We start from the raw sequence: 24,247 nt of genomic DNA, 5'->3' as shown, positions 1-24,247 counted from the left end.
AACGGCTAGAATACGTAAGTAACGTTTAATTTAAATTAAATAGTAGATTTTTAAAAAATAAAGGGAGATAATCGCATTTTGCTAGTAAAATGATCAAAGGGAGATAATCAGCATTTATGCTGTTTTAAATAATACGTGCAGAAGTACTCGTCGTTGACTGGATTCAAAAACAGCCTACAGAAAATGAACTGTGATTGATGAAAGTATAAGAGGTTATGAAAAGGAGGGGGTTGTAAAGAGATAGGTTTTGATACTCAAACGTTTTACCCTAAGCAAAATATGATTAAAGTAAAGATCATTTTCGCGAAATATATTTTTTATATCAATTTTGTTTCCATTCGTAGCCAAGAGTGGCAAACAAAATGATGTTTCCTTACAAAGAGAAAGTGTTTTATATATATATATATATATATATATATATATATATATATATATATATATATATATACAAGAAATAAATGTTACCATAGTCAATAAAAGTTACTTTTATGGTAGAAAAGTGCATTGGTTTGTGTTTTTAAGTAGTTTGGATTTTTTTTTAATTCACGAACCGGTTTAAAAAAAAATGAAATTGGCCGCGACTTTGAAATGGAGAGCCCCGCTTTCAATTTTTCAAAGATGGGCACCTGAGAATTCTGTGTTAACAATTTAAGAAAGTTCTGTCAACGGAAGAAATATTTATAAACATATTTTAATGTTTTCCGTTATTTTGTGCTTGAGGAATATTCGATTATGGCATGTGTAGTTTATATAAAAATTCATTTAAGTAATTATCGCCTCAAATTTCGTTTTAATTTCGGTTCGCTGAAATTATGTCAAGTAAAGAGCATTAAAACAATTTCAAAACAAAGAAAAAACAGGAACTGAACTTTTATTGACTATGGTAACATTTATTTCTTGTATATTTATTTTTTCGGGAAGTCGTCTGTTGGCTTTTTTGCTAAACACTCTTACTAAATAATATCGACGAAATATCGAAAAACAAAGAAATGAAAACAGTTTTGAAAAATAATGAAGCTTTACTTACTTTAGTAAAATAATCCGAAACAGCAATGGGATATTAAAAAAGCAAACATTTAATTACTTTAGTTTTTTAAAGCAAAGAATCGATATAAATATGAATAAGAATCGATATAAATATGAAAATGACGCCCTTTTAAAAAAGATCAGCTGCGTTACAGTTTTACAGTATTGCGGGGTAGTATTGCGCCATCTGATTCAGGGTTGTACTATTGTAATGTAAAAACACGCAGAAAGAGTTCTAATCAACTGAATTCCTTCTAGTACACTGAAAAAAAGCTTAAACAGGTATATAAATAAAAGTAAAAAGGTTATGTAATTTTTTTTAAAAGACACATAATCACGTGAGTAGGATTTTTCCTTCTTTTGACACGATAACAAGTAATGTTCTTATTTTTTATTATTTATCTATTTACCTATTTTTAAAAGAGTGTCACGTGCAAGTGGGGAAGGAAAAAACAAAGTTATGCAAAATGTGTGTCGAGAATTGTATAAAGTTCCGACCTTTTTTTTGGCTTTCACTTTAATAAAAACGTGAATTTATGAGGTGAATTTATTCGACACAATATGATTCAACTAAAACAAATACATAAAACTGACGTGAATTTAGATTAAAGTTAAGGTGTTATTGTGGACCCTCGCCCCTTTAAAAAAAACATTGTAAAACTTTGTAACATATTTCCATTCTATGGAGATCAGGCGCGGACGAAGACCCAATAATTTTATAATATCATATTTCTTCAAACTGAAACATAATTATCAAAGTATATTTACGCAAATAGATATGAAAAGTCTTAGTTAAAGTTTGTGCCATATTTCCATGGAGTACAGGCGCAAACGGAGACCCCACAATTTTATTATACCATCCCTACATAACATACTTATCAAAATATTCTTATGTACTTCTATATCAAAACCTCTTGTAAACTTTTTTTTTTCATTTTTTACTTCCATACTTCTTCTTAAAAACATATTATTATAACCTTATATTTAAACTAAATTCAGCTTTATAATGTTATTCTAATTTCTATTCTCAGCGCATCTTACTTTGCTTATCAACATCCATATTTTCCTTTGTATTTTAATATTTTGCAGATACATCTGCCTTACTTTAAAAATGCTAGGTTTATTTATGGTGCTTTTAATAAAAATAACACCCAGTATTTTTGCTGATGAGTAGACTTTGTTTAAAAAACAACTATATGTTAAAATTATTGTCCATGACTTAATGTCTATTGCAATAAAAACATCGTTTTCGAAACGATCGTACAATTCATTGGCTTTGTTGTGTTCCTTCTTAGGAAACAGATTTTTAATTTTTAATTTGAATTATAAATGATCAATCACCTTACTAAATATTAAAGTAGCTCTAGGATATTTGCCTATCGAGCTTATTATATGACAACGAGCACTGTCCTTTTCTTTTATTTTAACTAAATTAGTGATTTTACTATCACATTAAAATATACTCTTCTCTTTAGACTACTTTTCTAACGCCTTTATATATATATATATATATATATATATATATATACTAATTTGTCTATTTGTCTCTCTTATAATCTCTTATCCATTATATCTGTCTCTATAACCTCTCGTAAAAATAATAGAAATAAAAGAAACACGAAATAAAAACGCGTATCCAAGATGAAGCACTACACAAAGAAAGAAAAATGATGTCATCTCAATTAAGGTAATGTTCTGATAGCATTTTTTTACATTTTATAAAGTGGTGAAAGCATTAATTTAACTTTATTATAAAAGAATTACTAAATATCCTTTTTTATATCTTAATGAATGTATAATGCGATCATATTTTTATGAAATTCTGGCTGATATAATACTGAAACACACACACACACTCTCTCTCTCTCTCTCTCTCTCTATATATATATATATATATATATGTATATATATATATAATTCAAAAGAAATTACGTATATAAATGAATACCTTTTGAAAGCTGAAGACAATGTATTTTGTTAATATATAAACAAATTTATTTGCTTATATCAGATATATTTCGATGCTAAACAGCCTTATGAATGAAAAGTATGTTTTTTATCGTTATTTTTTTCATTTTTCTTGACCGCATGGTGGAACTCTGCGTGCGAAAGTGATGGTAGTAGTCCAGTGATCTTGGATCCGGCTCGATATTTAAAAATATATTTAAAAAGGGTTGTCGCGCAAAATTGAAATTGGGAAATAACTTCTATTATCTTCTTTATCTGCCTTTGAAGCGTTATGTAAGTTGAAAATGTAAAAAATTTAAAAAATGCCTTGTCTTCAGTTTTTACAACCTATTCATTTATATACGTAATTATTTTCAATTTTCAAGTAACACAATGCTTCAAAATCCCAGAAAATTGGTTAAATTTTGATTTTCCACGAGTAAAAATTTTAGATCTTTGGATTTTACCGTTATTGGATATTTTTACCGTTCACCAGACCATCCATTTACGTGAAATCATGTTTTTCTGCACCCTATTCCCTCTGACTCACTATTTGTAACCAACTAAGATCTATGAATTTTTGTAGTTTCATCAAATACTTTTGCAAGCAAAATCCGATCCCGCATTTTGCTAAATCCTACCTTCTGATGAGAATGAAAATATTTCTTCGAAATTCCTACGATTAAGAACTATCTACTTATTTAATTTGTATAGGAAGTACAAAATATGTCGTAAACTCTTTTTCAAAGTGTTATTCACATTTTTTATTAACTACTTGTTCTTATATATATATATATATATATATATATATATATATACAGGAACATGAATATATAAATGCACATATATACCCATATATTTTGCATACATGGTACACAACTGATGATCCCCTTAAATTATCAGTAGTGCGAATGATTAAAAATATAAAAATTAAATAATTATCTTGTATAGTTTAAAAGGTTAAAAACATTCCAAGACTATATATATATATAATAAGATAAAAATAAAATAAAATAGTCCTTCCTAAGACTTTAGATTCCATTAATTCTGAAGCTAAACTTTTACTGACTTCTAGGAATATTCATAACTTCACTGAAATAATTTCTCCGTGTACCCTTAGATTCACCCTCAAGGACCATAAACCTTATTTCTATGACAACCCCTCTATCAGATTGATCTGCCCATGTAACTCTGACTTAGGTACTGTAAGCAAAATTATCTTATATAGAATCACCCCTTCTATTAAGGAAAAAGTAAGTTTCCCTCTTTGGTTAAATTCAGATTCCGTAATTAATTGGTTTGTCTCCCTTAAAAATAACACCGCCTAAACTTCATAACATTTGACATCCAAAATTATTATTAATCAACTTCCCCGATCCACCCAACTCAATGATAAAATCTATAGTACATTTTATCTCTAGAAGAATGTCTGCTCTTTCTACTGATAAAAATCTTTTAATCAAAATGCTACTTTCTTCAATTATGACTTAAGGACCTCGGGACACAAGGAAAAGATTAAATACAACCATTATGCTCCTCCTGCAGGCAGCTTTAAATCTGTAATCACACACAATATGACTCGTAAAAAACAGTTCAAATAACAAGATCTGCCGCTATCAATAGCAATGAACCGGTCTACATATATAATCTAAACCAAAATACTAATCGCAATACCTTTAACCCACCCAGTCGCATCAGGAGAAAGAAAAGTAGTTGGTTTAATCCTCCATTTAGCGTAAATGTCAAAAATAATACACCTAATAAATTATTCAACATTGTACAAGACTCTTTAAAATACCCACTCATATATAGTTCTATTTTCACTTAAAACTTAATCGGGATTTCTTATTCAACAATGCCTAATTAAGCGCAAAGAATCTTAGCATCTAATAACTAAAAAATTATATCAGCCCCAAAAATCCCTTTCCCAATTAAACCCAAAACTAACTGTCGTTGTAATAACAAATATCATGTCCACTCAATAATGATTGCATATATAAAGATGTTATATATTCATGCACAATTACTGAGCTCCCACTCAATACTCCTATAACAGACACTAATATTTCGTCTTCAAGTTATCCTTCTTCCCATCCTCTATCTGATATAGTTACTAAACCAATATACCACTCGAGTAGCCCCTCCATCTACAATCATACAACTAGAAATAATAATAATAATAATAATAATAATAATAATAATAATAATAATAATAATAATAATAATTCTCCTAACAGCCATCCTAACACTAACAACATTCATTATCCCCTCCAAAATAGTCCTCATACAATCATTGTCCCACCATTTGTGGAGCACTATGAACAAAATTCAAACTATTTAACTAATACAAATCAGCAAATAAATATTAGTATCAGATCGCGGGCTTCTAATAAATACATACATATATCGGCGCTACTTCAACATTAATCAAGAAAAGAATATCAAACTACATTTCTTCTTTTAATAACCATAATTCTAATAATAACAAAGGAACTTCTCTAACCACTTTAATTAAAAACTTAACTGTAATAATACCCCTTCTGAATCAAATGGACTATTATAAAAAAGTTAAGTCTTATACTCCATGCTCTAAGTCATGTCGCCTCTGAACAACCGAAGCTATAACTATAATTACTATCCCTGAAAGTAACAATATAATAAATTCTAAAAACGAATTAATTTCTTTCTGTAAACATAAGTCCAAATTAAATTGTGGTAATTTTGAAATTACATAGTACTTTAACCTTTCAGATAAATATATCATTGTTCTTTAACTTTATCGTTTTTCTACATACTTTCTTGATACTTTATAACTTAATAATCCTTTATTTTAATTCTTTATTTATTCTTTTCCTGGTCGGTTTTTTTATCTGAAATTTCCGTTTTTGTATTCAAATATTCCTATCTATCTAATATGTACATCTACCACCACATTCATATCCTGTATCTATAGTTACTTATAGTTTACTATATGTATTTACTTACTTACTTGCTTTATCCGGAATTTGCAGATACCGGCCATCCTCTCCCCTTAAAAAAATTATATTTTTTATTTTATATTTTAGCTTTTTTTTCATTTATTTTTTATTATTTATTTATTTATTAATTTATTTATTTGTTCCATTTAGCGTCTTTTAACAATTCTTGCTGAAATTTTCTTCAGTAATAACCACTACATTTTAGTTGACCTATTTTTTGCCCTATATTTTTTCGCACCATTTAACATCTTTTTGTCTGGGTCAGTTTGAAATTTGCTTTTCTGTTTTATATTTAATTCTATCACCATTTAATTTTTGTTTCTGTTCTTCTACCCTGATCCTACTTATTTACATTATGTCTCGGCAGCCGTGTGAAAAGCATATCTTATTTTTCTTTTATTATTATTATTGGAATTTTTACCCTTTTCCTTGTACATATTTGTGAATCATTCCATGGGTTTCGGCCTTTTGGGTTATTTGGACCATCTTCCAATTACGTGAGTTCCTTGGATTTAACTTGTGCAAATCGAAATTCAATTAACTTTCTTGGAGTTATATTTTTGGATTTTACCCTCATTGGATTATTTACATTTCACCAGAATACCTATCCACGTGTAATCACCTTTTTCTTCGCCATATTCCCTCTGCTTCACTTTGTGTTATCAAGTAAGATCTTTGACTTACTTGCAGTTTCATTAAATACTTTTGTATGCAAAATCCGATCCCGCATTTTGCTAATTCCTACCCTCTGATGAGAAGGAAAGTATTTCTTCGAAACTCCGCGGATTAAGGACTATCCACTTATCAAGTGTTTCCTTTTCAGATTAGATATGTTTTTAACTTTTTTCAAAGTGTTTGTTAACATGTTTAATTAATTGTTTGCTCTCATATATATATATATATATATATATATATATATATATACATACATACATACATATATATATATATATATATATATATATATATATATATATATATATATATATATATATACTTCCGAATTGATTTATCCTACAATCAGCTGTTATGGAAACCTGTGATTATAAGATTTACAAAATATTACTGGTCGTGATATTCTATGTATTATCCCATCTAAATAGGAATTGCTTGATAGACAGGATAGACCAAATAAAGCAAATTATAGTGATTCAATGAAATTATAAAAAACAAACTTTATTTAAAACAAGGATTTTTTTATTATTCCAAGTAAGACAAAGAATACTTTAGAAATTTTATATCCTTATTTTATCTTCTTGTCTTACTTGGAATAATAAAAAGTCCTTGTTTTAAATAAAGTTTTTTTTTCTTAAATTTCATTGAATCACTATATTTTGATATATATATATATATATATATATATATATATATATATATATATATATATAAAAGCGAATCACATATTAAATGCATTTCTATATCCACTATTAGATTCATTTCTGTGTTTTTTATATAAAATTCTTGTATACACTTTTACGGCAGATGTTCTTTATTACACCACAGAGATTCATTTTAACTGACGATTTCATAATAGCTTAACGGTTAGCACTTTCAATTCTATGGAAAAATGTTTCCTCAAGATGGAGAATTTACTCATATAGTCCTACTGAAGCGATGTAATTAACAAAATTATCAGTGTGACTGGCCAATATATATATGTATATATATATGTGTGTGTGTGTGTGTGTGTGTGTGTGTGTGTGTGTGTGTGTGTTCTAGTAGGAAGTCCTGGCGGTACCTGTGATATAATGGTAATCAACGAACGTTTCACATCCCAATACGTTTATTGTAACCGAAATCGGTGAAATCTCATTTTATTAAACACATCGAATGATTGCCTGCTCTAATAGGTATCCCACTATGGTACAATCAGAGAAACATTCTTATTTCTCCTTACAGTGATTGTGTCCACAATGCACTGTAATTTTTATTGTAGTGTAGATTACTTACTGCTGATTTAATGACATTATTTTTTTATATATAGCGACATGAATCAAAGTAAAAAACAAAACAAAAGGGAAGTGCCATTGGTTCAATTTTACGCCAAAGTGAAACACTCATTTCGAACATGTCCCTCTCGTATCATGCAACCTACTGTTACTTTTATATGCCACACCTTTCTGCATTTGCGACGACAACTGCTTGGATTTAAGTTTAAAATGTGAAAGCCAGGTATCGAGATTCAATTGTTATCTAAACAGAAACATATATCTCGAACGCGCCCCTACCAAAGCAATGTTGATTTAATTTGCCGGGCCTTTCTGTGTGTGAGGTAATAAAAGTTCTTACCTGCACTTGTGATGTAATGCTGTTTACGATGTTAACTTTGGCAAGATCGCTTGCTCTTTTTCATTGGATATTTTCGATTGTCGAATACTTTATCACACAGAACTTATCGACGATTATTGTCACAGTATATTTGTGTGAAATCTCGGACGAATCGACCCAGCGTTAGAGAGTCTATATGGAATGAAGTCACAGACGGACATAGATGTTAAAAAATAAGAACGAATAAATACAATTAGACTGTTCGTGCTTTATTTTAACGACTAAATGTAATTGCTTACTTTCGAATAAATAATAATAATAATAATAATAATAATAATAATATATACATATATATATACATGAATACATACATGTAAGTACACAAACAAACAACCACACACACACACACACACACATATATATATATATATATATATATATATATATATATATATATATATATATATATACATGGTTGAGAAGGAAGTTAAAAACTACGATTTTCGCGTATGCTATAAAACATATGAATACCGTCTGCTCCAGTTAAACTGGAAAATTTCCTCTAATTACTTTCTCGTGTAATGAGATTTAGATAAAAAACGCTCGTCCTGATAATAAAACGTCTTTGCAGTGTTTGTTATTCCAGAATCCTTAAAATGGTTCGCTATAATGACAAAAACAATTAAAATACCTTTATACATAGCGACAATTACCTTTGCAGTTTTAGGCATGAAATTATAACAATATCGTATACATTACATCAACTGCTCATATAAGATTTAACCCCCCCCCCAAAAAAAAAACTTTTATTTATAATTCATGTACGAATTTGAGGGGAAAACAAACAGCCGGTTGTCTAAAACGTTCGCAAACAGAATCGACCAAAAACCAATATACATACAAGACAGATTGGGTTGACTATTACCACAAAAGTAAAATCCGATTTTAAATAAAATAAATGCTGTAATAGAATAGCTAATGAATATTTTCGTTTTCAGTTAATAACAGCTGAATTAAACTATTATTGAAAAGTATCTAACGAACTTTTCCAAAAGCAAAGCGAATATTTATATGATTGTAGCTATCGTCATCGATTTCACAGTCAGGGAAAAAAAGACGAAGCCGATCACTTACACACATGCAGGCAATACGCAGGACACACACAACCAGCTTCTGCAGAGGACAGAACATTACATAAAGACACGGCGTAACACGTGTTCATGCATACTTATATATATATATATATATATATATATATATATATATATATATGTGTGTGTGTGTGTGTGTGTGTGTGTGTATTAGCGTTTATATATGTATACATATACATATATCAAATACAGTATTATGTATTTATATATGCATATATTTGCATATATATATATATATATATATATATATACAAACATATAGTTTGTTTTTACATATGCTGCCTGCTTTTTTTTAAATTATATTCGGCAATATCACGTTGATACATCAGTTCTCGTCACATCACCGAACTTATGTATCGAGAAGTCTAGCCAGTACCTGATTAGTACATATTAAAGAATGATAAAAACTGTGTAGAGTGGCGGGAGCGCACTACAATGAAATGAAAAGTAACTGTCTCCTTCACTGCTCTAGTGCATGAGAGATTTTTTGGTATTGATGGAAACCCACTTCGGGCACTTTGATCAGGGTCACGTAAGATTACGAAAAGCATGTGACTTTTGTAATATGCAATCAACAATCAACAATACTGTTTGTTTTACTATCTCGTTGTGTTTAGCGGAAGATACCTTTGAGTGCAGTAGTCAGTATATTTACCTAGTTTGGGGCCGAATCGGACGGAAGAGACACTGCAACACACACTCTGTGCAACCGGAAAGAAAGCTGTTGCAACACATCAAATTCTTTCGAGAAACAACGTGAATAGTGTTCTTAATGATAAGCAACAATTACTTAATTTTAGGCGGGACACTATTTACTACACACACACACACACACACCATAAACATGTATGAACAGTGTTTATTTGACTAATGTATTCAGTTTAATAGTAATAGGAATATGCATTGATTGCAAGTAAGCTACTCCTGAAATTTGAATGAATTTTCAGTTTAATTTTATACGGATATATATATATATATATATATATATATTTATGTGTGTGTGTGTATGTGGAGGGGTGTAAGTATTGTATCGCTTAGTTCTCTAGATGTAAATCTATTGAGACTCACGTGATTACTAAAGAGTGCACCATGTACGACAAAGCTGGTATATAGACTAATTATTATACAAATATTATATATATATATATGTATATATATCCTTTTCGTGTGTGTTATACATAGGAACACATACATGTGCGTTTTGCATGTTCAGATAGTTTTGTCTGTTTGCGTATGTGTATATGAAAGACAGACTGGACATGTCTAACGTAAACATTTTTCTCAGGTCACATAGTAAGATTTGTAGTGACTGATAATGATTTACTAGCATGTCAGAACTATCCACCTGTAGGTGTGTATAATATTGATGCTCATATTGCAGATGAAAACATAACTTTGATCAATAAATACTTAATTTTCTATCAATACACAAATATACATAGAAGCTATATAGGGATGGTACACACACACACAGACACATATATATATATATATATATATATATGTATGTGTGTGTACGTGTGTGTGTGCGTATATATATATATATATATATATATATATATATATATTGGTGTGGTCGTAGTAAACGATCATTAAGGAAGACAGTGGGCAAGAAGGAATATATTTAACAAAGAAAGTAACCTTAAGTAGGTTATTGCTATTAACGACTATTAGACCGTCTGTAGTTTCAGGTTAGTTCGCTATATTTTCCCCCACAAGAGTATGTAATTTAGTCTTTATATAATAGTTAGCAGAGTCCATTATGAGCGAATGACAAGTCCTTCTTACCTATATATATATATATATATATATATATATATATATATATATATATGTGTGTGTGTGTGTGTGTGTGTATGTATGTGTGTGTGTGTGCGTGTGTCTGTGGTATAAGATAATGAACATTATGGTTGCTAGTTTTCTAGTGTCCAGATTTAGCATCTCGATTTTTATGAGCCACCTTGTTGTAACTTGCAGAAATAATTTATGTGAACAACACACACACACACACATACACACACACACAATCCCTAACACACACATATCAATATATATATATATATATATATATATATATATATATATATATATATATATATACACACACGTAGACTGATGTATAAAAATGTAATTATATATTTTTCAAACATACATCTCATTGCATACTATTATACTATACCAATGATCATCATTGTCATCAACATCCTCATCAGCATCAATGTCAGCATTATTCATTCTGGTTAATATTTTCTTTATTTAAAGTAATTTTTACACGTGAAAATAGTGTTAGTGATTTGAATCTTTGGTACTTTTAGTGTAATGTTTTGGTGGTTTTGCAACAGCCGGTATATATATATATATATATATATATATATATATAGCCAGTAGAGTTTAGTTTCCTAGAAGTACATCCAATGAAACAACACGTGTCTACCAAAAAAGTGCTCAATGAGTGAACAGAGCATGTATATTAATTTTATTTATACAAACATTAATGGCTACATATGTGCATACATGTTTCTGTAATCACCCACGTTGGGGGATTACGTCTTCAGGCCAAGAACTACCTTCAAAAGTAGAAAAATGTATTTGGTGGAAATGTCACTTTTGAAGGTAGTTCTTGGCCTGAAGACGTAATCCCCCAACGTGGGTGATTACAGAAACATGTATGCACATATGTAGCCATTAATGTTTGTATAAATAAAATTAATATATATATATATATATATATATATATATATATATATATATATATATATATATATATATATATATATATTACGGTATTTTTTGTAGATATTTTTGTATATGTCTTCCTGGGTTTTCATTTTATTATTATTATTGGCTCACATGGAGCTTTCACACAAGTCGACAAAAGATCTGATTGGGGACCTGTTGTGTTTTCTAGAAGCTGAGAGACAACAAGTCTCCCCAGACGCCCAGCTTTCTCCACCTCCTTCGATAACATTTGTAAATAAATTTGCGTCATCACAACAGCCTCTTACCATTGATTTCTCGCTGGCAGTGACCATTGGTCTATACTGGATTTAGAGTGGCACTAAGCCTCCCCCATTATTATTATTATTATTATTATTATTATTATTATTATTATTATTATTATTTTGACAGCTTATTATGATGATTTTATATATAGATCATAGAACATATTATATTCACGTATTATATGTCAATAGAAATCTACGATAAACAATCAATTGATGAAAGTCTATTAAATAGAAATCTATGCATGTGCACATCTTGTGTATTAAAAGCATTTATCTAGCGAAACGGTTACGTTCGGTTTTAATTTCGCTAAACCAATATATCTGTTTTACATTCAATTTACTATCGATTTTTAAAAACTGTTATGTTTGCAAATTCGTAAAAAGTAATTATTATTATTGTGAAAGTAAAACTTCCCAACGTAACTTTCAATAAAGATACTTTCATAATGATTTGCATCTCCCCCTACTCCTTTGCTTTTCCGTCTTCATATATATATAATATAAAACTGAATGGGTGTGTGTGTGTGTATGTGTGTGGTCACGAATAGGCTCCTATATGGTTGACTATTTTTTACATGTAATGATAGAAGATGTATCGAGACACAGGAATGGGTATGTTTGATCTTGCAGAACGGTGGTTCATTAAAATTGTGGGGCCTGCGTTCGTGCCTGGTCCACAAAGTATGAACATAAAAAAATTAAAAATTAAAGAGAAAAACGTTTACAAGTGTTTTTGATATAGATGTACATAATAAGTATGTTTTAACTTAAATAGGGATGGTAAAATAAAATTGTGGAGTCTGCGTTCGCGCCTGGCCTCCATAGAATAGGCACAAACTTTAATAAAGAGTTTTCATATCTATTTGCGTAAGTATACTTTGATAATTATGTTTCAGTTCGAAGAAATATGGTATAATAAAATTATGGGGTGTTCGTTCGCACCTGACCTCCATAGAATGGAAATATGCCACAAAGTTTTACCACGTTTTTTTAATATAGATCCACAGAATATTGTGATGTGTTTCAGTGTGAACAGGTATGGTATAATAAATTGTGGGACTTATCTATTTTATTTTTACTTTCACCATATTTTGCTTTTGTTTTGATACCCCCAAATTCGAAGCTATCTCTTTACAACCCTTCCTTTTCATAACCTATCATACTTTCATAAATCAGAGTCCATTTTCTGTAGGTTGTTTTTGAACCCAGTCAACGACGGGTCCTTTTGCTAGTATATATATATATATATATATATATATATATATATATATATATGTGTGTGTGTGTGTGTGTGTGTGTGTGTGTGTGTGTGTGTTTGTATGTTTATATATACATATAGAGAGACAGACAGACAGAAGTACTGAAACAGTAAAAGAATTACAGAAATACAGTTAGACACATCCTATGGTATAATGATAGATGTAACAATCGACAGTTTTACGCGGACAGACGCTAACATGGCGTTATATATTTCAAAACAGGTACACGTGTGCACGTACCTGTCTATCAGGATTTTACGTACCTCAATAAAAACATATCCTAACAAAAAAAAAAGTAAAATAAGATGGCATCCAAATTCTTTGTCGTGATATTTTTCAAAGGTAATTATTGTAATATGATCATGAGAAGGGATGATACATTGAAATTAGCGTAAACTTGGTTCAGCAGTAACTAAAACTGATTGTCCACATTAATTGAAAGGTTCAGGGATGCTCAACAGAAAAATTTAGAAACAAATAAATATCACTTACCTTTTTGATGATTATGGCCAGGTTTAAATTATTGCGACTCCTAACGTCACTGCTGTCAGGAAACTCTTTCTCACCTGTTTTCTTGTGGTGAATTTATTGTAAGTTAATTGATTCATAAACTTTATTAAATATTTTGATATACCATCCAATTAAAATATAACAATTTTTTAAAAGCATTTCATGCTCTTTAAAAATGATTTTAAAACTTTTTTTTTTGGTAAACTTTAATGAAATTACTAGTTTTCTATTGCGCGTATCGAAATATCTATTCTTCTCCAAACAATTATATATAAATTGAATTATATTGCTGATACGTTACTTCTATATGAACTCGGGACAGTGCTGAGTTATATATGCAATGTTGGATGTTTTCTCTTTTGTTGTCTCAATTGTTTTCAAACAGAAACAATTAATATTCAGATCAGAAAATTAATATGTTCCCACGTAATGAGATTTTTATCTCTTCTCTTTTGGTACCTTTCTATCTTTTTCAGATTTTTAGCAAGTGTCGACAATGCTACCTTCGCGCGGTAGACTAACTTTAAAAGCGACGATAAGTATTCTTTCAACAAAGACTAGCAGCTTTAGTAGGACCACAGCGATTGACACTATACAGTTGTAATAGTGCCTATGTTGCAAGTGCTACGACAATGCGACTGATAGTAGCTCAAATATGGACGCTTACTAGATGCAATCATTACAATGTTATTGGAAACCGGGAGAGGTGTAAAAAATGTTTGGTTAGGAGCACAAATAGTTTACAGGTTGATAATTCAGCAGAAAGTATCATGACAAGAGAAACTTGGGGGAAATACAAGGAATCACCTGGTAAATAAGTAAGCCGGCCTTTTTTAAATGAACGTTTGGTTTACGGACACATGCAATTCTCATTAATTAATCTTTTCATCCAACATGTGACAACTCTCTAACATTATACATAAGAAGAATTAGAAAATAGTTAACAGTCAGCAGTACGTAAACAAAAACAGAAACTATTTATAATGTATAGAAAATGCACTAAAATTAGGTTATTTTCATATATATATATATATATTTAATGGGTGTAAACATTGCGTAAGTCTTTTATCAGAATATTATTTCATCGTAAGCCTTTTTTAATCAACACAGAAAAAGCTAGTGGCATCAGAAAAAATAGTTTAGCTGAAACTAATTTCGCTTTGATAGATATACATGCTCAAAATATAGTAAAGAATGCTACTTATATTTCTACTAACGATTAGTTTTAGTTACAGCCCCACGCCACAATACAACAATATGTAAAACAATACGTGTACAACTTATTGTAACGAGGCTAAAATTTAATATTTGAAGGAATTTTTAGTTTTGTTTGTCGATAATACAGCTTTTATCGAAATAAAATTCTAAGATAAAATTTTACAGTTTCAGTGCATTACACCTACACGGGCCGGTATAATATTAAAATCTGGGTTTATTATGAATTATGTGTTGTTGGTTTGTTTACGGGTTTTAAGTTGTTATATGTTTTGTTAGTTACATAGTTTATAACTTAGTGCAAAGAATAAAAAATATGCATTCTTGTCTTTTTCAGATTAAAATGAAATCGTAAACTGGATGTTTTAATACTATCCAGAAATTTTGGATTTTGTATGAAGTTTAATATAAAACAATAGTTTTGTTCATTTATCTATGAATTTACCTATCAAATAATCGGTGTCCGTCTGTTTCGTTTGAGTTGTTTTATTTGCAATATGGAAGACTTTACTATGTGTATATAATGTGGTTTATATTATACAATAAGTTAAAGATATGTAAATACTCCCCAAACAGCATTTAACTGCTCCGGACATCCTTGCCCAGTGTGTTCATCAATCTAAATTCGTTTTACAAGCTCCTTTCTAATATTAATTCCCACGCACCATATTTCATCAACATATTCACTACTCCAGATTCAAAAAACATACAGAGTATAACACCAAAGGTGATCTTATGGTTAGAGTCATTCTGTGTACCGATCCTATCTATGCATTAAATAGACATATTCAGTGGCTGAATATTTGTTAATGAATTAATTCTTTGTCGAAGAACACATAAAAATAGAAAATACTTTCAAGACTATGTCAATATTTGTTATTGTTTAAGAACACATAATATTCCAAATATTATTTGTCTTCCCAAACAATATCAGTGCGTTATTTAACATACATTACCAATGTTATTATTGAATTCATACACAGGTCCATATTCCACATCGGTATACATAAGGCTAACAAAATAATATCTGTCTATGTTTTTAAACAAAAGTATTTCGATTAGGATATCAATGTTTGCTTATTTCTTGTTTGCAACTTGTCACTCTCCTAAATGGTCAAATATTTATTATAACTGAGAAAACTGATAGGTTTATAAATTTGTACTAGCGGGACCTGTGGAAATTACACAGCGGACTCTCCCATGTGTAATATATTGATATTTGCATTCTGTGGATGTTCAGCGTAAATGGAGAAACATTGATATCATTGTAGCTCTTTTGTTAGAACTGAAAAACATTTATCTAAGCTAACAGCGATGCCCAGTCGTAGATTACGCTTAAATATTGTATTTTTAATTATGTTTGCAGCTTTCGTATTCAATATTATATAGCCAATTTTTTATTCATTCTAATATATAATAAATTCGTGGCTTACAAAAATAAATAAATATGTATATATATATATATATATATATATATATATAATTATTTTTTCACTATAATAATTATTAAATACCTACAGACACTTGTGTTTCATCCTTTCAGGAATCTTCAGCGCAGGGTGTCAATTAATACCAGTTGAACGATTCTAACCCCGCATCACGAGACATCTCTGGCTCGACTAGCGAAGACCTAATCCATTCGGCTATATATATATATATATATATATATATATATATATATATATATATATATATATATATATATATATTCATATATATTTATATTTATTCGATTTGGGTGCATCGGCTTGAATTTAAACTAAAACTAAAACTTTCGAGATATATATATATATATATATATATATAACTTGCGATTTTTCTAAGCTATAATCAAAACTGAAAACATTAATTATAAAAAAAGTCTTGGTAAAATTATTTATAAAAAATAAATGACTTCACTGCCTCTAATCGAAACCTGAACAAAAACTTATAAAAATTCCTGGTAAAATAATTGATTACAAGAAATAGAAAGTTATAACAATTAAACGACAGTCATTTAGAAGAAAAAATGTAAGCGTGACACAAAATAACATACATTCTATCTTATTTATATATAGATAATCGAAGTTTCTTTTTTGTCAACAAAATGTTTAAAAAATTGTAGAGAAGTGTAAACAATTCTTATACAAATATCAGTAAATGCACCAGTTATTATTGAATATTATTTACTTCAAACTGAATTACTGCAGAATTTGCAAAAACACACGTGGTAAATACAAGTATTTTTGTAACATAGTTGACTATATACCCTGCAGATTGCACGGATAGAGGAAACTCTCTTGAATAGCAAGAATCATTTTAAAGAAAACCGTACCCTTAATGTAAATATTCAAATATGATTTAAATTATAGAAACCACATCGTCAACTTTTCATGAGAATTGGAAAAAGCGAAGTTATTATTTTCACCTTGTCTTTCTGATTATTTTGGATGAGGATTGATATTTTTAATTATTTGGATTCTTAGGACTACTCATCTCAACTTCAGTATTTCTTGTCGAATTTTTTAATCATCTCACTCCGTACACAAGTTCGAGCTAAAGCGTTTATTTAATCCACGGAGATTACCTGCTCTCCTTCAGTCAACAGAAACTTGTAGCACTTGTACTTTTAGAATCACCTGCAATCGTGAAAGAACGGTAAAACATTAATAAAGTGAATTTTACCTAGTATGTTCTCCTTACAGCATAGTTAATTATTGGCATCTTTCAGTTATGTCTGTTGAATTATTTAACATGTTTTAGCGTCATGTACACGAGTAGACTATATGCATTTTTTGATTTTGCAACAAAGTTTATTAAATGTTTGTATTCGTATATCACAAACAACGTAAGAAGATATATACATGAATTTATCAGACATTTACGTGTGAATTATAAATTATTCATGAGTTGAATTTGTTATATTTTCACATGATATATATATATATATATATATATATATATATATATATATATATATATATATATATATATATATATATATATGCTGTCATGGTTTTAAATGATCTGAAATTACAACAAAGTGAAGATCTGATTCAAAATATTTATCAAATGTTATATCTCCCTTCTTTGGAAAATGAATATCTCCAGTATCAAATTATATGTATACACTGTGAAATGTACTTTATGTATGAAAACTAAAGAGGGGAGATATTAATTATGAAATGGTACTAATCAATCTTTTTATTCCATTAGTATTAATAATCATGATATATATTTTTAATTTCATTAGTTATAAATATAACATTATAGTCGTTGACTTTTTTATTCCATTAGTAATAATAATAAGTTATTTTTTTAAATAATAGTTATTTATAATTTGTTCCATTAGTAATAGTAATTATACAGTTATCTATCTTTTATTTCATTAATAATTATGATTAATTATCTATATTTTATTCCATTAGTAATGATAATAATATAATAATAGTTATTTATCTTTTATTCTATAAGTCATAATAATAATAGTTATTTATCCCATTAGTAATAATTGTAAAACAGTAGCTTAGTTTCTTGTATAGCTTTACATTACTTAATTTCCCTCAATAAAATCACCCACGCTATGTGATTAAAACCCTGGTTGGTTCGAAAATAAAGGAAAAACCTCCGCATATTCACATTTCCCCCCCAAAAAACTTTACTAAAATTCCATAACTACCCAATAAATATATTCCCTTTTTTGACAACTTTCGTCATAATCAACAACAACAACATTAACAATAAAAATAGCAACAACAAACAACAATGTCAACAATACCATCAAATACATCGGGGAATAATTGGCTCTGCTTTATTATATCAATGCACCGGTGGGTTACGACCATGACACTTGGCAACGCTACATGGGTTATTTTGTTGTTAGTAGGATTGATGAAAATAACAAAGAAACGTGTTTTGAGTTATGCTGCTGCGACAAACTCTGCATGATTTTTATTATTTCTTCGATCCGGTTCTGAGTGTTGGGTTTAACATCAGTACAAACACTCAGGCGTGTGGTTACTCTGCTCTGCTATGGCTTATTTAAGGGCAGCGGAGTCTACCATCGAATTACCGCAACCCAAGTCTCTCATCAAATGTCAGGCATCTGGGGGAGGGGGGCTTTCATATGATATTCAGTCGGGTATTGGCACAAGAAAGAAAACAAATACCTGTATCCCGACTAGATCTTCTGTGCATACAGATATTGACTGGAGCGAGAATGGCAAAGGTACGACAGAAGAAAGCAGAAAGGTCTAACATAACGAGCAAAATGTATAGGATCACGCAAAAATCAAGAGAGTTTAATTTTCTCATTTTCGGGGATTTGTGTTTTTTTTTTTTTAAATCTCTGTAGAACATGTAACAACTGAATTACGCTGTAATATAAACGTGTAACTGACAGAGGAGAGTAATACAAATATGCATCATTAAAGAGTCTTTCAATATTTCCATCATTGGAAGTGGCAATAATGCTTAAAACATGAGGTGGCCGTAAGGGCTAAATGTTCATCGGTAGACCAGTCGAAACTTGCAACACAAACAAGTTCCTCTGGCTAAATATTATCTGAAGACCAGTCGCAGCATAAAACACTAGAATGCTCTGCTGGCTTAATAGATTCTGCTACGTTTAACGTAACACACTGGCGAGAAGTGCACACGAAAGAGGGGAAAAACATAGCACAAATATATTAGTCATTTAAATTCAATTAACCGACATCGGACAAATTATTGTGTTTTCTCCAACTATTTTCCTTTATATTCGAAAAATAAAAAACACCAATTTGAACTCGGGTAATCTAATTAATAAAACCCACTATATCTTTCTGCGTGTCTCTATATTTTAAAGCTATATCTCTTCCTAAATGATAAATCGCACAGCGGCGCTAGAGGCTCCAAATTATTAGATTATTTATAGCGTTCGTTTATGGGTCTTTAGTCGGTTAAAATATTTGTAAGGAGTCAGAAAGCGGTCAGATTTGAATTTTTTTAATACATTTTGTACATTCATCTTAGTTTATTTTAAGTCAGTTCATATGCATGTCACGTTGTTGCAGTGGTAACGTCACCACCTTTGAATGCTACGGTTTTGCTTTCTGTTTCGATTCTAGCTAATAGCACCCAAATACTTTACATTTTACTTTTGAAATCGTGACTCTGCAATTATATATACGAAATGTGGACATATAAAATATCATATTTAAGAGTATTTTACGGAAAAGCTGGGCGACCCCCGCTAGTCCATGATAAGATTTTACGCCAGGCATATATATGCAAATAGTACATAGAAGGTATGCAATCTTAAGCTTTTCCGAACAGAATATATACGACAGAGACCCTCGTGGAAACCACGATAAAAGATATAGAGGGTATTCACTGACCCTCGTGGGGAGGTAATCGGTTGTCTCAGGGTACAACAAATCCAACGTCAGCAAGTTTTTCTGGTGACAAATAATTCTCGTATTTTTGTCTTCTCTTCATTCCATATTCTTCCAAATGTATAGTAATCCTATCTGATGGTTTTGTGCAATTCAATTATGGTTCTGATGGTTTTGTGCAATTCAGTTAACGAAACAGGCTTCTTTAATTATTCCGTATGCAGCCGTTCTCCAGGACGTTCGACCGGCCCCCTGTTTGAGTTACCAGCACAATCAAACACGTATCCAGAAGTGTTTACATTATATTAGTACTTATACTGATTGTCTGGGACCATCCAGTTAAGAAAGGGTACTTCTTCAATAATTGCATACGGAGTCGATATAGGATTCTCGCCACCCCATTAAATCGTCAAAATGAACACGTCCGTTCTCGTCGGATTAAAATCAAGAAATTTGGTAAACAGTTTTTTTCTCTATTTAGGTTTGTACGCGTGTAACGGTGACACCAACTCGTTTTTCGCAACAAAGCTGCATAACAGAATATATTGGAGACAAACAAGATTACATCACTGAGATCAGTTGGACTTTGTCATGACAGAAGTATCCTGGATAAGCCACGTGTCAAGCATACATAGATACCTACATATCTATTTAGTGTGACACTGCTCCGTGAATTGTTGGCAGTAAATCTGTCTTTAGTGCAGGATAATTATTAGAACTAAGCAAAAATAAAGTCCGCATAGACTTTACACTAGTAAGAAGCCAATGCTACATATTTCGTCAGCGAGTAACATTTGCATAAAACAAAAGTAAGACGTTTACTTGTTTGAAGTGAACGTTGCTTAATTTTAGACAATAATGTATTCTTAAAGAGAGGCCATTGTTAACTACAATATAACGTTTGCTAAGATCGTCCGTATCAGAAAGGTGAGGTACGACACTTATCTAATCACAAGGCGTAGTCTGAATCAATACTGTCTAAACATCTAAGAGATTGTCTTTGTTAATTGGCATGATATTCGTGACATGCACGATGTATTATAGAAAGTCATTGACTCAATCATAAATAATATCTTACCGCTAAAATAAATTGGTGGCATAATTGTATGCCGCATATCGAATATAGAAAAGTTAGGAAGTGCACTAACATGACCTTTAATAGAAAACGATATCACTGATAAATCCGCCGAAAGTACCTTTAGCATAAGCTCTCTGTATTAGAATTAACCATCGACCTTTAAACCTGCAATTAAACATTAGAGTAAGAAAAAAGACAACTCTGTTCTACCACATTCAGCAACTGCTGCAGTAATGTTGGGAACAAGGAACAGTGCATCAGCATATATGTTACGCAGGCCTCATCATTCCGCATAAAATAAGGATGCAACAACTACATTTAAATATCCCTCCTCATAGATGCTGGGAAAATGATTGCCCGGCTCTTCTTAAACTGCAATTTGTTGTAAATAATCCATGCCTGAAAACATAGTGTTAATTTAGAGCAATTAGATTACCAGTAAATATGATCGTTTCGCTGTGACAGTTGTAGAACAATGCCACGAACATAGTTAATAGCTGTAAGTTGTCTTAACTAACAAAAAACAGCTACTTACCCTTGTAAGAAGAAAGAGACGTTTGAAATTTACAGGTCACCAGGTGCAATGTAGGTTGTTAAAATTACCACGTTTTCATTTGCGTTGAAGGGCACGTTTTAATATGAGTGTACTAACCCGGACCTATTCATAATTTAGAGAGGAATAAAACAGGTAAGCTACCTACTCCGGTATATGCTAATATTTTAATAGCAATGCTGCCAACATAGTCCTTCCATAATTCGAAATATGTAGTGTCCTTCTTACCAGAAACAGTAATGGTTCCTTCCAGCTTAATAGCAATCGAGCTAATACGAACACACAAGAAGTTTTTATACATGAGATACTTTTTGCTTATGATTCAGCAATGGCGGTACACTCTGGATAAACAATTAGTAGATGAAAAACCCGTTGTATTGGAAGGGTCGCGGTAAGGAGACTCCCATTTCCTTCAATGACTATAAAATCAGCGTTCCCCTTTAACACCGGGAATGTGTACCTGCATGGTCTCACTACGAAATAGGACAGAATCTTCTATATCGTGCATTAAAACTACTAACGCCTGAGGGTCTCCTGTACCTCTACATGGTCACCATTCGCCCATGCACGGTGTATTGTTGCCCCATCTGGGCTGGTGCAACAAAGGGTCTCCAATCTAATATGTCACATCTTGCCAGTACGTGGCGAAATCCTGTCCCAAAGTTGCATCCTTGTGTCTGTTTAATATATATTTTAAGGAACTGTGCTCTGAGAAACTTATTGTACGTTGCCCCCCCCCCCTAACGTACATATCCCTGACAAACCCGCTTAGCAACAAAATAACACACCTACACTGTTGAGGTCTTAAATATCAGAAAGTGGTCTACTCTAATAGCTTACTCACTAGAACGGCTAGACTTAGAAATTCCCTTCCTGCTACATGCTTCCCGAACTGTACTTATGTGCACAAATTCAAATGCAACGTAAACCAACATCTTAATCTTTTTAAAGCATGGCCCCGATGAGTATCCTTTACCTCCAAGTGGCAATATGTATTTGTTTGGGCGAGGATGATTAAAAAAAATATTGTTGTTAGTACTTAGTACGACCCGCAAGACTGCGATATTCATGTTTAACACTAAATATTATCAGTAAAACACAAAAAAAAACATCCTTAAGCAACAAAAACTTATGACTGACATGATCGAAAAAAATTCAAAATAAAGCAAAAAACAAGAATAAAAAAGAATAAACTAACCTTTCTTTGTGTTAATTACCTTACATCGGCCTGGTTTGTTGTTACATCCCTCTTTTGCGACTGGATTTTCCCTCGGTAACATTAATTTTTATTTGTTTTTTTCCTAATGTTTTACTATTTATAGGTAAAGGGTTATTTACAGTACGCAAAATAAATATAAATATAACATAGCAGTTACTTTTAAACTGTGGCATTACTTTTCAAACCTGTCGCAAAAGAACAAACACATAAAAAGGGAAAGAAATAAAAATCTGACCCGGCATTTTTTAAATTGAAAATGGAATCCATTAATTCCTAACAATACATTGTATTCTCTTTTAAAGTCCTTTCATACATACATATTGTATATATATATACAAAAATCTTTTATATAACATGTGGTTTTTAAAAGTCTCTGCGCCCGCTATATGACGCCGACGTTAGCCAGCGCTTTCTCGCCCTCTACCTCATACGTCCATCTTCATCGAGCGTATTTTGCTTCTCATGCTCGACCACGGGCTTTCTTCTTTCTGTTTCTATTCCTGTTCTTTTTCCAGTAATATTACCCGTGCACAGTTGCCAATTTGCATCCGGGAGTTAACGGATGCTGCTTCTAATATTTTCGCTAGTAAACTATCCTATAATTACTGCTGATTTTCTGACACGCGCTTATACGTGCTCTCTTACCAATGAAGGCCCACCGTTTCTTTAGATTCGTATACTATT

The 24,247-nt window shown here is 30.9% G+C and overlaps 1 long non-coding RNA gene across 1 annotated transcript in view; it reads right to left on the bottom strand.

Annotated features, from left to right (window-relative positions):
- Positions 1–14,730, bottom strand: part of LOC145301511 (uncharacterized) — a 2,019,466-nt gene extending 2,004,736 nt beyond the window's left edge. The window contains exon 1 of the long non-coding RNA XR_013873525.1: positions 14,127–14,730. This is a non-coding gene — a long non-coding RNA (uncharacterized LOC145301511). The remainder of the gene's footprint in view (positions 1–14,126) is intronic.
- Between the last annotated feature and the right edge of the window lie 9,517 nt (positions 14,731–24,247).

The sequence above is a fragment of the Euprymna scolopes genome, chromosome 1 (genome assembly GCF_053919585.1).
Source record: "Euprymna scolopes isolate OS-2025 chromosome 1, ASM5391958v1, whole genome shotgun sequence".
In the NCBI taxonomy this organism is placed as follows: domain Eukaryota; kingdom Metazoa; phylum Mollusca; class Cephalopoda; order Sepiida; family Sepiolidae; genus Euprymna; species Euprymna scolopes.
Note: the sequence above shows the minus strand (reverse complement) of the source record. Positions and strands in the feature narration are given on the sequence as shown.